Source organism: Dendrobates tinctorius, unplaced genomic scaffold (genome assembly GCF_039654945.1).
Source record: "Dendrobates tinctorius isolate UK_male_01 unplaced genomic scaffold, ASM3965494v1 ptg000223l, whole genome shotgun sequence".
NCBI classification, from domain to species: domain Eukaryota; kingdom Metazoa; phylum Chordata; class Amphibia; order Anura; family Dendrobatidae; genus Dendrobates; species Dendrobates tinctorius.
The window spans coordinates 26960875-26973955 of NW_027361890.1; positions in this window are offsets into that span (position 1 = coordinate 26960875).

A 13081-nucleotide genomic window follows, 5' to 3' on the forward strand; every position below is an offset into this window, starting at 1 on the left:
CTAGGGAATGGGTCGGTGCGGAGACTAATCCCACCACTGCACTAATAACACACATGAGGAAAGAGACAATACAGGGGAAACACCACTTAGCTTTGCTCTGTTGCGTGCGCTCCCAGCAACAGAGCCCTCCACCTGAGTGCATCTTCTCCTCCACCCGGATCCATCACCATAACAGGATCCTTCACCTTAGTGCAGCCTTGGAGCAGAGTCCACCACCAGTTGCAGCTGCTTAGAACCAGAGTCCCAAGGATGAGTTCAGCTGCTGACACGAAGTCGAGCATGCTTGAGTCCAGCTCAGCGGCCAAGTCCCACATGGTGAGTGCCACTCTCCATAGTCGCCACTCCACCAGCCCATGCAGACACTTCCCGCTGACACCATCACTGCGACTCCACCACGCCATGCCAGCCCTTCGTCCAGACACCATAGCTGAAACACATCCCCCCTGGCTAAGCTGCGCAGGACTCCTCACCAGCTCCATCCTTCATCCAGGCTCTCCAAAAACAGAGTGAACACAAACTCACAATATCACAGGCCGTGAGTGAACACCCTGAGCACACCTTTATAGGGTGTCACACCTGATCCATAATTAAGTGAACATTAACCTAAACCTAAGGTGCGATACCATTCCCCACCACTGGGCAACTTAGAATGAACGACACCACGTGTGATAATTCTAATGGCCACCGGGGGCTATCATGACACACTTTGGAACCAAAGGAAAAAAAGTTCACTTAATGCATTTAATACCGCCAGATCCAACACTGGATCATGACAGTACCCCCTCCTTAATGAGGGGCCTCTGGACCCTCAAGACCACCCCTCATTAGGGAAACACCCACAGCGGGGACGCCCAGACCCTGAGTTCACCCCACCATTACCTGACACTTCAGGTTTATGACAAACGCACCCCTGGTAATGGCAATAAAGTTCATTTTGGAGGCACCACTCATCTCCACAGCGCCGACCTGGGGAACGAGATTATGTATGTGTATGTATGCTAAGAGCTGATCAGACTCCACAACACATTTCCAAGATGTTTTTTGGTGGCACCCATACATGCTCGTTCACACACAGGTCCGGACCTGAACGTTTATTGCACACATACATTTGTCATAACTTGGTGAACTCACTCTGGACTTGACAACAGAGGCGTCCCCCTGTGTCACCACACTCACACCCCCACTATTCACCAAGGGACACCACCCTCCAACCCTTTCACCATGAGGACTGCGCCTCCTAGGGTTGGTTAATGGCGAGGGTAGAGATTTGTCCCTACTCCCCCGCAGCACACCTGCTGCACACACCAGGAGGAGAAGGGGACCGGGAAATGGAGGAAATATACTCTCGCTGGTCACCTCCACACGACCAGGAGGGGCGGCATCGAAGATTTGGCATGAGCCCCGCGGACTATTCACCAATCTGCTCACTACAGGGACGTACCCCTTCACCTCGGGGAATACCAGGCAGCTCCGTGGGGCACCATTCCTCCCACCTGCCTGGGTGCGTCCCCTGTAAGAGCAAGTCCCGCTCCCCAGCAGCGACCACACACCTAGTCTGCTCACCACAGGGATGTACCCCTTCACCTCGGGGAATACCAGGCAGCTCCGTGGGGCACCATTCCTCCCACCTGCCTGGGTACCTCCCCGTGCGAGAGCAAGTCCCGCTCCCCAGCAGCGACTCTAGGGGGCTTTAGCCAGACCGCAGCCGCCATTTTTTGATTTTCTGGTTACCTGAGCAAAGGCCCCAGACCGTGATAACTGCTGCTGCAGCGGCTCTAACACACCTTGCCGCTCCCCACTCACATCAGTGAGGCCCGGCAGCAATTACTCAGCGGTCTCCACATGGCCAAAGCTCACCAGAAAAAAAACTGATGGGCCTGTGATAATGTCATGGTCACGTGTGTCAGGACGCAGATGTTTCCGCAAGGCGGACCCATAACACACGTGACCCTGGATACACCGCCTCCAGTGGGGCGCATTTAAATAATAAAACGTGCAGGTGGATACGCCGCCTCCACCTGGCGAATTTAGGTATTACACGTTATACATACAATAATCAAATAATAAAGGGGGAACCTGGGAAACTATAACAATGGTGGGCCCTGCGATAGGGAATGGGGAAATGGAGACCTCCTAAGCTCCCCTGAGCCAGTGTCCCTGCACTCCTTACATTCCCTAAACAGGCTCCGCACCTGTCGCCGCACGCGTACCTTAACGCCCTTGCTCACCCTGACCCTAAACCCTCACTAGGGAATGGGTCGGTGCGGAGACTAATCCCACCACTGCACTAATAACACACGAGGAAAGAGACAATACAGGGGAAACACCACTTAGCTTTGCTCTGTTGCGTGCGCTCCCAGCAACAGAGCCCTCCACCTGAGTGCATCTTCTCCTCCACCCGGATCCATCACCATAACAGGATCCTTCACCTTAGTGCAGCCTTGGAGCAGAGTCCACCACCAGTTGCAGCTGCTTAGAACCAGAGTCCCAAGGATGAGTTCAGCTGCTGACACGAAGTCGAGCATGCTTGAGTCCAGCTCAGCGGACAAGTCCCACATGGTGAGTGCCACTCTCCATAGTCGCCACTCCACCAGCCCATGCAGACACTTCCCGCTGACACCATCACTGCGACTCCACCACGCCATGCCAGCCCTTCGTCCAGACACCATAGCTGAAACACATCCCCCCTGGCTAAGCTGCGCAGGACTCCTCACCAGCTCCATCCTTCATCCAGGCTCTCCAAAAACAGAGTGAACACAAACTCACAATATCACAGGCCGTGAGTGAACACCCTGAGCACACCTTTATAGGGTGTCACACCTGATCCATAATTAAGTGAACATTAACCTAAACCTAAGGTGCGATACCATTCCCCACCACCGGGCAACTTAGAATGAACGACACCACTTGTGATAATTCTAATGGCCACCGGGGGCTATCATGACACACTTTGGAACCAAAGGAAAAAAAGTTCACTTAATGCATTTAATACCGCCAGATCCAACACTGGATCATGACAACAGCGTGGATTCAGCGTAGACTGATCTGGTGGTCAACATCGGTCCCAGACAATCACAAAATTCACAGGCCTGTGATATTCAGATGGCACAGTTCTAAGGCTGTTGCCGACCACCAAGGCTGACTGCACTGGATGCTTGGGTATGCCAACAGATGAGTATGCAACCATTTGTTATTTACGCCAGCTCATGACTTATAACATTTTAAAAAGAACCTGTCAGAACAATAAGCACAGTTTCAATAGTCTTGTTGTTCTCTAAAAGATAATATATTCCATATCATCATTTATGTAATCTGTTGCTCTGTAACACCCCAAAAAAACAAAGATTGCATAATGTGAAATTCAGACCTTGCAGCACAATGACAATTCCAAAGAGCAGCCCACAGTCTGCGCCACAAGAGTGTACAAAGCAGAGATAGATTTAGTTGAAAAATATTGGAAACTAAGTATCCTATGTTAAGGCTGAAGGTATGCTATCATTTCACAAAATCAGTAGAATCCAAATAGTATGGCAGTAAGTGTGATGAACTTGCATGTGTGAGAGAACTCATTGATGTGTTCTGGTCATACATATAGATTACTGACTATGCATCAGGGGAAGAGGAGGAAGCCTAGGAAAAGCAGTAGATGATGATAATGATGATGATGATGATGATTGATGACGACAATGACCAGATGCTGTTTTAGGATCTGACCTGACTACCATAAAAATGAACCCGAGGACAGCTTAGGCCTTGCTTACGGTATATTGCTTTGTTAGTATGCTTTTCCCATGTGAGCAGGTGATATTGCTTAAAGTGCTCATGGAGAGCCAGGAAAGATGTATATCTTTGTACCGTGTTAGCCAGTAGATAGAAAAATATTCAGAATTGAGAGTCCTCAGTGGTTGATACCTTTTAATGGCTAACTGAAAAGATGGTAACACATTGCAAGCTTTGAAGACTACTCAGGTCTCTTCATCAGGCATAGAGCCATAGATTCTAGTCGATTTGTCAGGACTTCCGCAGTTTATAGTCAATGTGACAATACTTTCACTGCTTATTTTGAGGCTGCACAGCCTGCACACTGCAATACATTGGTCCTCCGGCAACATACAAAATAATTCCCACTGCTTAGATGCCCTACATAGTCACTACCATTACTACATCCACAGCTTTCAGGAGTTTTTGAGTCTACTCCACCAACATTAGATGTGGCTTCACTTGATTTCATGCTGATCAAAGTACAAGCAAATCTACTCCAGGAAGATCTTTTTGATGAACACCCTGGCTCTCCTCCTTATTGCTCATACCAACATCATCTTCTGATGATATCACCTCCTAGTCTTTCCATGTAGTTCCCAGGTCACATCTACCAAACAATCAACATTATAGTCATCATTATCAATCATGACCTGGCTGACATTTATCTTAGTGTAGGAAAAGTCCTGGACTTCTTGTCGCTCTCCCTTTTTCCACTCCGATTCCCATCTATAGATTTTCCCTGACTCTGAGTGCAACTACTATCTAGGCTGCCAGTGCACCTACCACTATGACTGACAGTGCCACTACCACTACCATCACCAACACAGTCATGTACTCCATCTCATACACTTCTGTTTCATCCAAGTCCAAATGGTGGCTGTTCGCATCCACTAGAAAAGTTAAATATGTTCCTTAGCACCCGAAGTGCTGTTATTTTAGGGGACTATGGGCCAGAGAAAACAGAGATGTCATTGACAGAATTGAAAGTCCACAAATGAAGAAACGATCAACTGCACATTCTGACTAAGGAGGATAATTCAGAACACTGACAGTGTCACTGTCAGAGTTAACATCATCTTGTTTTGACTAAGCTGAGTGATATGCCATATAGTCAATAATGTTCTCGACTTCCATCTTAGTTTTATGCTTGTTGGAGACAAAGGAGCTCCATTGTTGCTAGCATTTGGTAGTACTTCTGCTCAGGTGGCTGGTACCCAGTGGTGGTGATACTACTCCTTCTTGCGGCTCCCCCATTCTTTTTGCCAATTGCCAAATTATTTTTTTTTCTTTTATCTTATCCTGTCGTTCATTGCCATTGCAGCTTTTTATTTTCCCATAGATTTTTTATGGCATGTCGAGAGAAATTGTTTTGTTCCACATGCGATCCATATACACTTCCACCAATTCACATGAGCGATTTCCAGATGGATCATTGTCCACATGAAAAAAATTCTTCTAGCTTTATCTGTTTTGCACAAGAAAGTGCTAGTTTCAATTTTCTCAAGTGGCACATAGCAAGGGTGCCCATCTGTGACGCGCTCAAGCATATGGAGAGTCACACGGATTTTGTGGAAGTGACTAGCCTGTGAACTCAACCTTACGGATCTTTCCCTGCACATCTAGCCAATCACAGACCACAGTGCTTGCATTGAGAAACATGTGATGGTGTCTCCGCGGCTGTTGATTTACATGTTTTTGCATATTTCCCATAAGGGATGGGGGCATTGCTCTAGCATCACTGCGTTGAGAAACATGTGATGGTGTCTCCGCAGAGTTGGATGTTGATCTCCATGTCATTCATCCTCATTTTTCACAGTCTTTACTAGGCATTGCTCCTACTAGCCAGTTTCCTACTCCACACTGATGAGGGGCAATACCCCGAAACAGCTGTCTGTGGATGGATACCATGTTTTGGCATAGGTGGTTTCCTTCATTGGAGACTGTCCTTCCCGTGGTTGTTCCTTACCGGTGAAAGACCTGGCTAGTCATTAGTTGCGTTGAGAAACATGTGATGGTGTCTCTGCGGCTGTTGATTTACATGTTTTTGCATATTTCCCATAAGGGATGGGGGCATAGCTCTAGCATCACTGCGTTGAGAAACATTTGATGGTGTCTCCGCAGTGTTGGATGTTGATCTCCATGAGGTCATTCATCCTCATTTTTCACAGTGCACAGACTGACAGCAGCTCTCCCGATCCAAGCATGATAGTCTCATAGAAATACATGAAGTTGTCACGCTCTGGTCTGGAAAATTGCGGCCATTGCGTGCATTGCGTTCCGAGATCGGACCAATTTGCACGGATGTCTGCATGAGCCCTTAAACTGAGTTGACATTTCGCAAATGACTGCACTGACTAAATCTGCTTTTGATAATAAAGGCCTCTAAATAGAATAATGTTTAAACATTCTGCTATGCAAAAATCAGAAGTCTCATGGGTGGATTCATCAGTGTTTTCATCAGAAAACATGCTTAAAACACTTTGAAAAGTTGCAACATTTTTGCGCAAAGAGCGGATTTTGCTGTTTTCACGTAAGTTTAAAGCAGTGCTGCCAAAATGGGTGGAGTTGGGATGAAACGAGTTACGGCTACAACCGTCCATGACATGCAGCCAAGGTGCCAGCTATACTCCAGTCAAGGAGTAACATTTCTTGTAAATCATACGGATTCACATGTCACTAATAAGATATACCAAATTTGTTAAGTAACATGCGCTTGTTAATGAATTTGCCGCTTCTTATTTTTGTATGCTGCTCATTAAGACTGTTTTACAAAATGACTGTCTTAATGAATCAACCCGAGTGTAAGAAAAAATAGATTGCACAAATAGTTATAAGCAGACATGTAGAGTTGCTGCTAAACCCCTGATAATATCACAACATTTCACATTCCTTCAGGAACAGAAAATCCAAGCAAAATGACTGACACAAGTTACCCTGAAGTAACCTGGGAAATTTCATCAGCCAGACCCAATGAAATTTTGTTAGCTGCATACTCCCACTTCAATGTTCACTGTCCTCTCCTCCAAAACAACAAGTGTTGTTGTGACTTTCTGAGAAAATTATCTAAATATTGTTTCTAGCAAATTAACATTTTTTTTTACTTTTACCCCTTCAACCATGAGCTTGTTTTCACCTTCCTGACCAGGACAAATTTTACAATTTGTGTCACTTTGTGGTAATAAGTCCGGAACGCTTCAACGTATCCCAATGATTCTGAGGTTATTTTTTTCGTGACATGTTGTACTTCATGTTAGTTTTAAATTTTGGTCGAATTTTTTGCGTTTATTTATGAAAATATCGAAAATTTTACAAAAAGTGTGAACATTTTTCAAAATTTTCAAATTTTGAACTTTTAAGCCTTTAAACCAAATAATTATACCACACAAAATAGATAATAAATAACATTTACCACATGTCTACTTTATGTCAGCATCTTTGTGAAATATTATTTTTTTACTTCGGAATTTAGAAAGGTTAAAGGTTGATCAGCAATTTTAAAACATAATTTACAAAACCAATGTGTCAGGGACAACAGCAGGGAGAATCGCACAAATCTCACGGCTGCCACCAGTTTGTAATGGATAATAGCATGGGGAATTTTGCAATTTTTCTGCCACCGGTTTGTCAGGGGAATGCAATTCCACTGCGTCCAATTGTCAGGACAATTATGCAATTGACTGACAAGTGATGGACGAGACCACTGCTGTTTCCACTATTAGGGCTCATAATCACATGCAATAAAATTGGACGAGTCTCGCACGTCAATACCCGGCACTGACGCAGGCAATCGGATCGGAGCGTTTAGCTACATGTATTTCCGAGTGCAGGCGGCAGTGCCGGGTATTGATGTGCGAGACTCGTCCGAGTTTCTCGCATGTGTGTATGAGCCCTTAGGCTGGTTATTGGGGAACTCACAGTGAGCATATGGTATACACACCTCTGATTGCAACACATGAAATATATATACAGCCCTATACGATCACTGACAACTGCACAATAACAAAATAAACTACTAGTTGCCACCTCCAATCGTTTATACAGGCTGTTTGGACACCTGTTACAGGTAGCGTATGGCTTCAGGGGTGCGGTTTACAGAGCAAGAGGAACAGAGCTATTAGATTTTATATATTTAATCCAGAAAGGTAGGCAGTATTTATAAAAAATATACAAAGATGTTACAAAATGGTAACAAAACAATACATTATATACAATTACATAGGACAAAAAGGAATTACGAAAGAGAAGTACTAAACCTAATGTTGTAGGAATGGCTCTTATCTTTAGGAAAATCTCATCTTAGGAAATTGGAACACTCTCACAGAGAACTGGGTCTTTCAAAAATTAGCAATGACAGAAACTCAATCTCTGATTTTTATTAGATCAAGGTTACGCTCACGCCTCCCCTTGGTGAGCTCATATGAGGTCTGGTTGGGGGATGTGTTAGGCCTTTTAGAAGTTTATGAGATCCCCAACTTTCAGGATAAATTCAACACTGGAGGTCTGAGGCTGTAGATATTGTTGTCATGTTTCCTATCGTGATTGAGATGACACCTATATTGTCACTGTATGTGGAAGAGCATGTCACTGGCGCTGCCTAGGGGGCGCTATCAGGGGGCACGTGAACGAGCTTAGGGAGTGCAGGATCAAGGCATGCAGTGCGCAAGGACCTAAGACTAAGCAGAGAGCACTGGACTTGGCACTAAGCAGTCACGTGACCGCAGTCACCGCTCTTGAGTACAGGGAAGGAAACCGAGTGCACAGAGTGCAGGGCACAGACAGTAAACGTGGTCAAGGAGAGCCGAGTGTCAAAAGCCAGATGACAGCGTAGTTCCTAGGGATATGACAAAGAGTAAACGGAGACAAGCCAAAGGGTCAGATAACCAGGAGGGACAGCTCAGTACAAAGCAGGATACAGAGGCAAAAGCCAGGGGACAAACCCGGTCATACACAGCAAAGCACACAAGCACAACGTAAACAGACGAGTAACCTGGGTCAGCAGCCACAAAATGAGTATACGAAAGTATCATCGACACCAAATCCAGGAACATCCAACATTAAATAGCCGCCCCAGAACCAAAGAGAGGCAAACTAAAATTAGTTGGACTTTCCTCCTCTGCCAGACGCCTGTCATCCATCCTTCCTTTCAGACCTGGCGCCGCCTCCTTAGTTTGCTTTTGAAAGTCTGGCGCCTGCGCTCTACTCTTTTTTATGGGGCATGCGCAGTTATCGCTGCCCGACGTGCCTGTGCTGCTAGATCACATCAGGGCCTTTGATATTGCGCGGCCCTGAGATCCCGCCCCACAGTCGTTTATGAGTTATTCACACTGCGGGGCTGGGATCCTCGGGCATGCGCAGTGGTTATCAGCGGCGCTCCGCCTCCAGGATATCACTCCTCCTCCCCTTCTTACATTGCATCATCAGCGCTGTACTAGTCTGCTCCTCTATTATTCACGTGGCATCGCATCCTCCTCTGTCAAAGCTCCTAAAGCTGAACGCTGGTGTGTGGGTCTGCCTGTGTTTGTTCTTTCTTACTATGGCAATACTGTGGGTGATGATTGCATGGCACTGTAGTGCCAGGTGGCAATGTTGGGAGTGATGATTGCACGGCACTATAGTGCCAGGCGGCAATGCTGGGGGTTATTGGCTACAACAGCACAAAGTGAAGATTCTGGAGTGGCCATCTCAGTCTCCTGACCTCAATATCATTGAGCCACTCTGGGGAGATCTCAAGTGCGCTCTTCATGCTACACAGCCCAGGAATTTACAGGATCTGGAGGCTATTAGCCAAGAAGAGTGGGCAGCTTTACCATCTGTGAAAATAAAGAACCTCATCCACAACATCCACAAAAGACTTCAAGCTGTCATTGATGTTAGAGGGGCAATACATGGTATTACGAAATGGGGTATATGAACTTTTGATCAGGGTCATTTGGATGTTTTGGGGTGTCATTATGATTAAAAAAGAGAAAATACAGTAGTTTGACAATAAATGGCTTCACCCAACCACTAACCATGAGTGGAGAAAAAGTCAAGAAAGCAAAAATTCTGCCGGGGTATGTAAACATTTTTGAGCACAACTGTAATTGCTTCACATGATCTAGACTCTCTGCTTCTTGTAATACATCCTAGAACTGTGTGCCTGTTTTGCTGCTGCATCACACTGTCGAATCATGTGCAGACTGTGATCGATTAGTATACCAAGTATACTACACTTGCTGCTGCTTATTTCTATTCCTCCCATTCTGTAGATGTAATTTTAATTTTTCTTGCCCAAATATAGAATCTTGCATTTCTCCTTGTTAAATACCCTTCTATTAGTTGCTGCCCATCATTCAAGTTAACTAGATCCTTCTGAATCCTTTTTCTTTCCTCTCTAGTGTTAACTATGCCTCCTAGCTTTGCATTGTATGCAAATTTTATCAGTCTACATTCAGTTCCCTTATCTAGATTATTTATAAAAATGTTTAACAACACTGGGGCCAGGACAGAGACTTGTGGCATCCCACTTGAAACATTCTTCCTCGTGGATGAACAACCATTTATTACCACTCTTTGATTACCATCACTGATCCAGTTATGAATGCACCTAACCGTAGCCTTGTCAATCCCATACTGGTTCATTTTTTTCAGTAAGGATAGTATGAGATAATTCATCAAATGCTTTGCTGAAGTTGAGATATACTATATCTACCTCATTTCCCTGCTCCACCCAGTAAGTGATTCCATCAAAGAAGAAAATGAGATTAGTCTGGTATGATTTGTTTTCTACAAACCCATGCTGGCTCTGATTAATTTATTGCTACCCAAGTACTTATTTACATGTTTAATAATTTGATCAAAGACCTTTTCTGGTATAGAAGTAAGGCTCACTGACCTGTAATTTCCTGGTTCCATATTCTTTCTTTTTTGAAGATAGAGACAATATTTGTCGTTCTCCAATCTAAGGTGACTTCTCCTGTTCTCCAGGATTTTTCAAAGATTCTGGCTAGTGGTATTGCAATATACTTTGCCAACTCTTTCAGTACCCTAGGATGTAATTTATCTGGACTAGGAGATTAAATTCATGTAAATTAGCTAAGTGTTCCTTCACCATCTCTATGTTGATAGTGTGGATTCTTTTATTCCTTTGTTGACACTGCAAAGATAAGTTGATGTTACCATTGCTTTCAATGACAACACAGAAGCAAAATAGGAATTTAAAAGGTCTGCCATCTCAACATCATTTTTGACCACTTCACCCTTTTCATCCTGTAAAAATCCTATAGCAGTGATGGCGAACCTTCCTGAAACCAAGTGCCCAAACTACAACCTAAAACCCAATTACTTATGACGAAGTGCCAACAAGTGCCAAATGCCCCATCATGATCCCCTTCATGCAGAAATATGCCCCATCATGATCACCTTCATTCAGAAATATGCCCCATCATGATCCTCTTCATTAAGAAATATACCCCATCATGATCCCCTTCATGTATAATTGCCACATCATGATCCTCTTCACGCAGAAATATGCCCCATCATGATCCCCTTCATGTAGAAATATGCCCCATCACTGTCCCCTTCATGCAGAAATATGCCCAATTATGATCCCTTCATGCAGAAATATGCCCTATCATGATCCCCTTCATGTAGAAATATGCCCCATCATGATCCCCTTCATGCAGAAATATGCCCCATCATGATCCCCTTCATGTAGAATTGCCACATCATGATCCTCTTCACGCAGAAATATGCCCCATCATGATCCCCTTCATGTAGAAATATGCCCCATCATTGTCCCCTTCATGCAGAAATATGCCCAATTATGATCCCTTCATGCAGAAATATGCCCCATCATGATCCCCTTCATGTAGAAATATGCCCCATCATGATCCCCTTCATGTAGAAATGCCCCATCATGATCCCATTCATGTAGAAATATGCCCAATCATGATTCCCTTCATGTAGAAATGCCCCATCATGATCCCATTCATGCAGAAATATTCCCCATCATGATCCCCTTCATGTAGAAATATGCCCCATCATGAACCCCTTCATGCAGAAATATGCCCTATCATGATTCCCTTTATGCAGAAATATGCCCCATCATGATCCCCTTCATGCAGAAATATGCCCCATTATGATCCCCTCCATGCAGAAATATGCCCCATCATGATCCCCTTCATGCAAAACTATGCCCCATCATGATCCCTTTCATGTAGAAATTGCTCATTCCACCACCTCCATCATTTCCTCCTCCCCATCACCCCATCATTGTCCCTCTCCCCATCACTCCCATCATTGCATTCTCCATCACCCCCATCATTCCCATCTCCCCATCACTCTGATCATTGCCTTCTCAATCACCCCATCACTCCCCTCTCCCCATCACCCCATCATTCCCATCTCCCCATCACTCGCATCATTCCCCTCTCCCCATCACTCCCATCATTCCCCTCTACCCATCACTCCCATCATTAGCCCTCTTCCCATCACTCCCATCATTCCCCTCTCCCATCATTCCCCGCTCCCCATCACTCCCATCATTCCCCTCCCCATCACTCCCATCATTGGCCCTCTCCCCATCATTAGCCCTCTCCCCCATCACTCCCATCATTGGCCCTCTCCCCATCATTAGCCCTCTCCCCCATCACTCCCATCATTGGCCCTCTCCCCATCATTAGCCCTCTCCCCCATCACTCCCATCATTCCCCTCTCCCCATCACTCCCATCATTGGCCCTCTCCCCATCATTAGCCCTCTCCCCCATCATTCCCCTCTCCCCATCACTGCCTTCTCCATCACCCCATCATTCCCCTCTCCTCATCACTCCCCTCTCCCCATCATTCCCCTCTCCCCATCACTCCCATCATTCCCCTCTCCCCATCACTCCCATCATTCCCCTCCCCCATCACTCCCATCATTCCCCTCTGCCCCATCACTCCCATCATTCCCCTCTCCCCCATCATTCCCCTCTCCCCCATCACTCCCATCATTCCCCTCTCCCCCATCACTCTCATCATTGCCCCCTCCCCCATCACTCCCATCATTCCCCTCTCCCCCATCATTCCCCTCTCCCCATCTCTCCCATCATTGGCCCTCTCCCCATTACACACACACACCGGCGGCCACATTCAACACACACACCAGCGGCCACACACACACACACCATCGGCCACACACACACACCATCGGCCACACACACACGCCAGCGGCCACACACACACGCCAGCGGCCACACACACACGCCAGCGGCCACACACACACACACCAGCGGACACACACACACACCAGCGGACACACTCACACACCAGTGGCCACACACACACCAGCAGCCACAC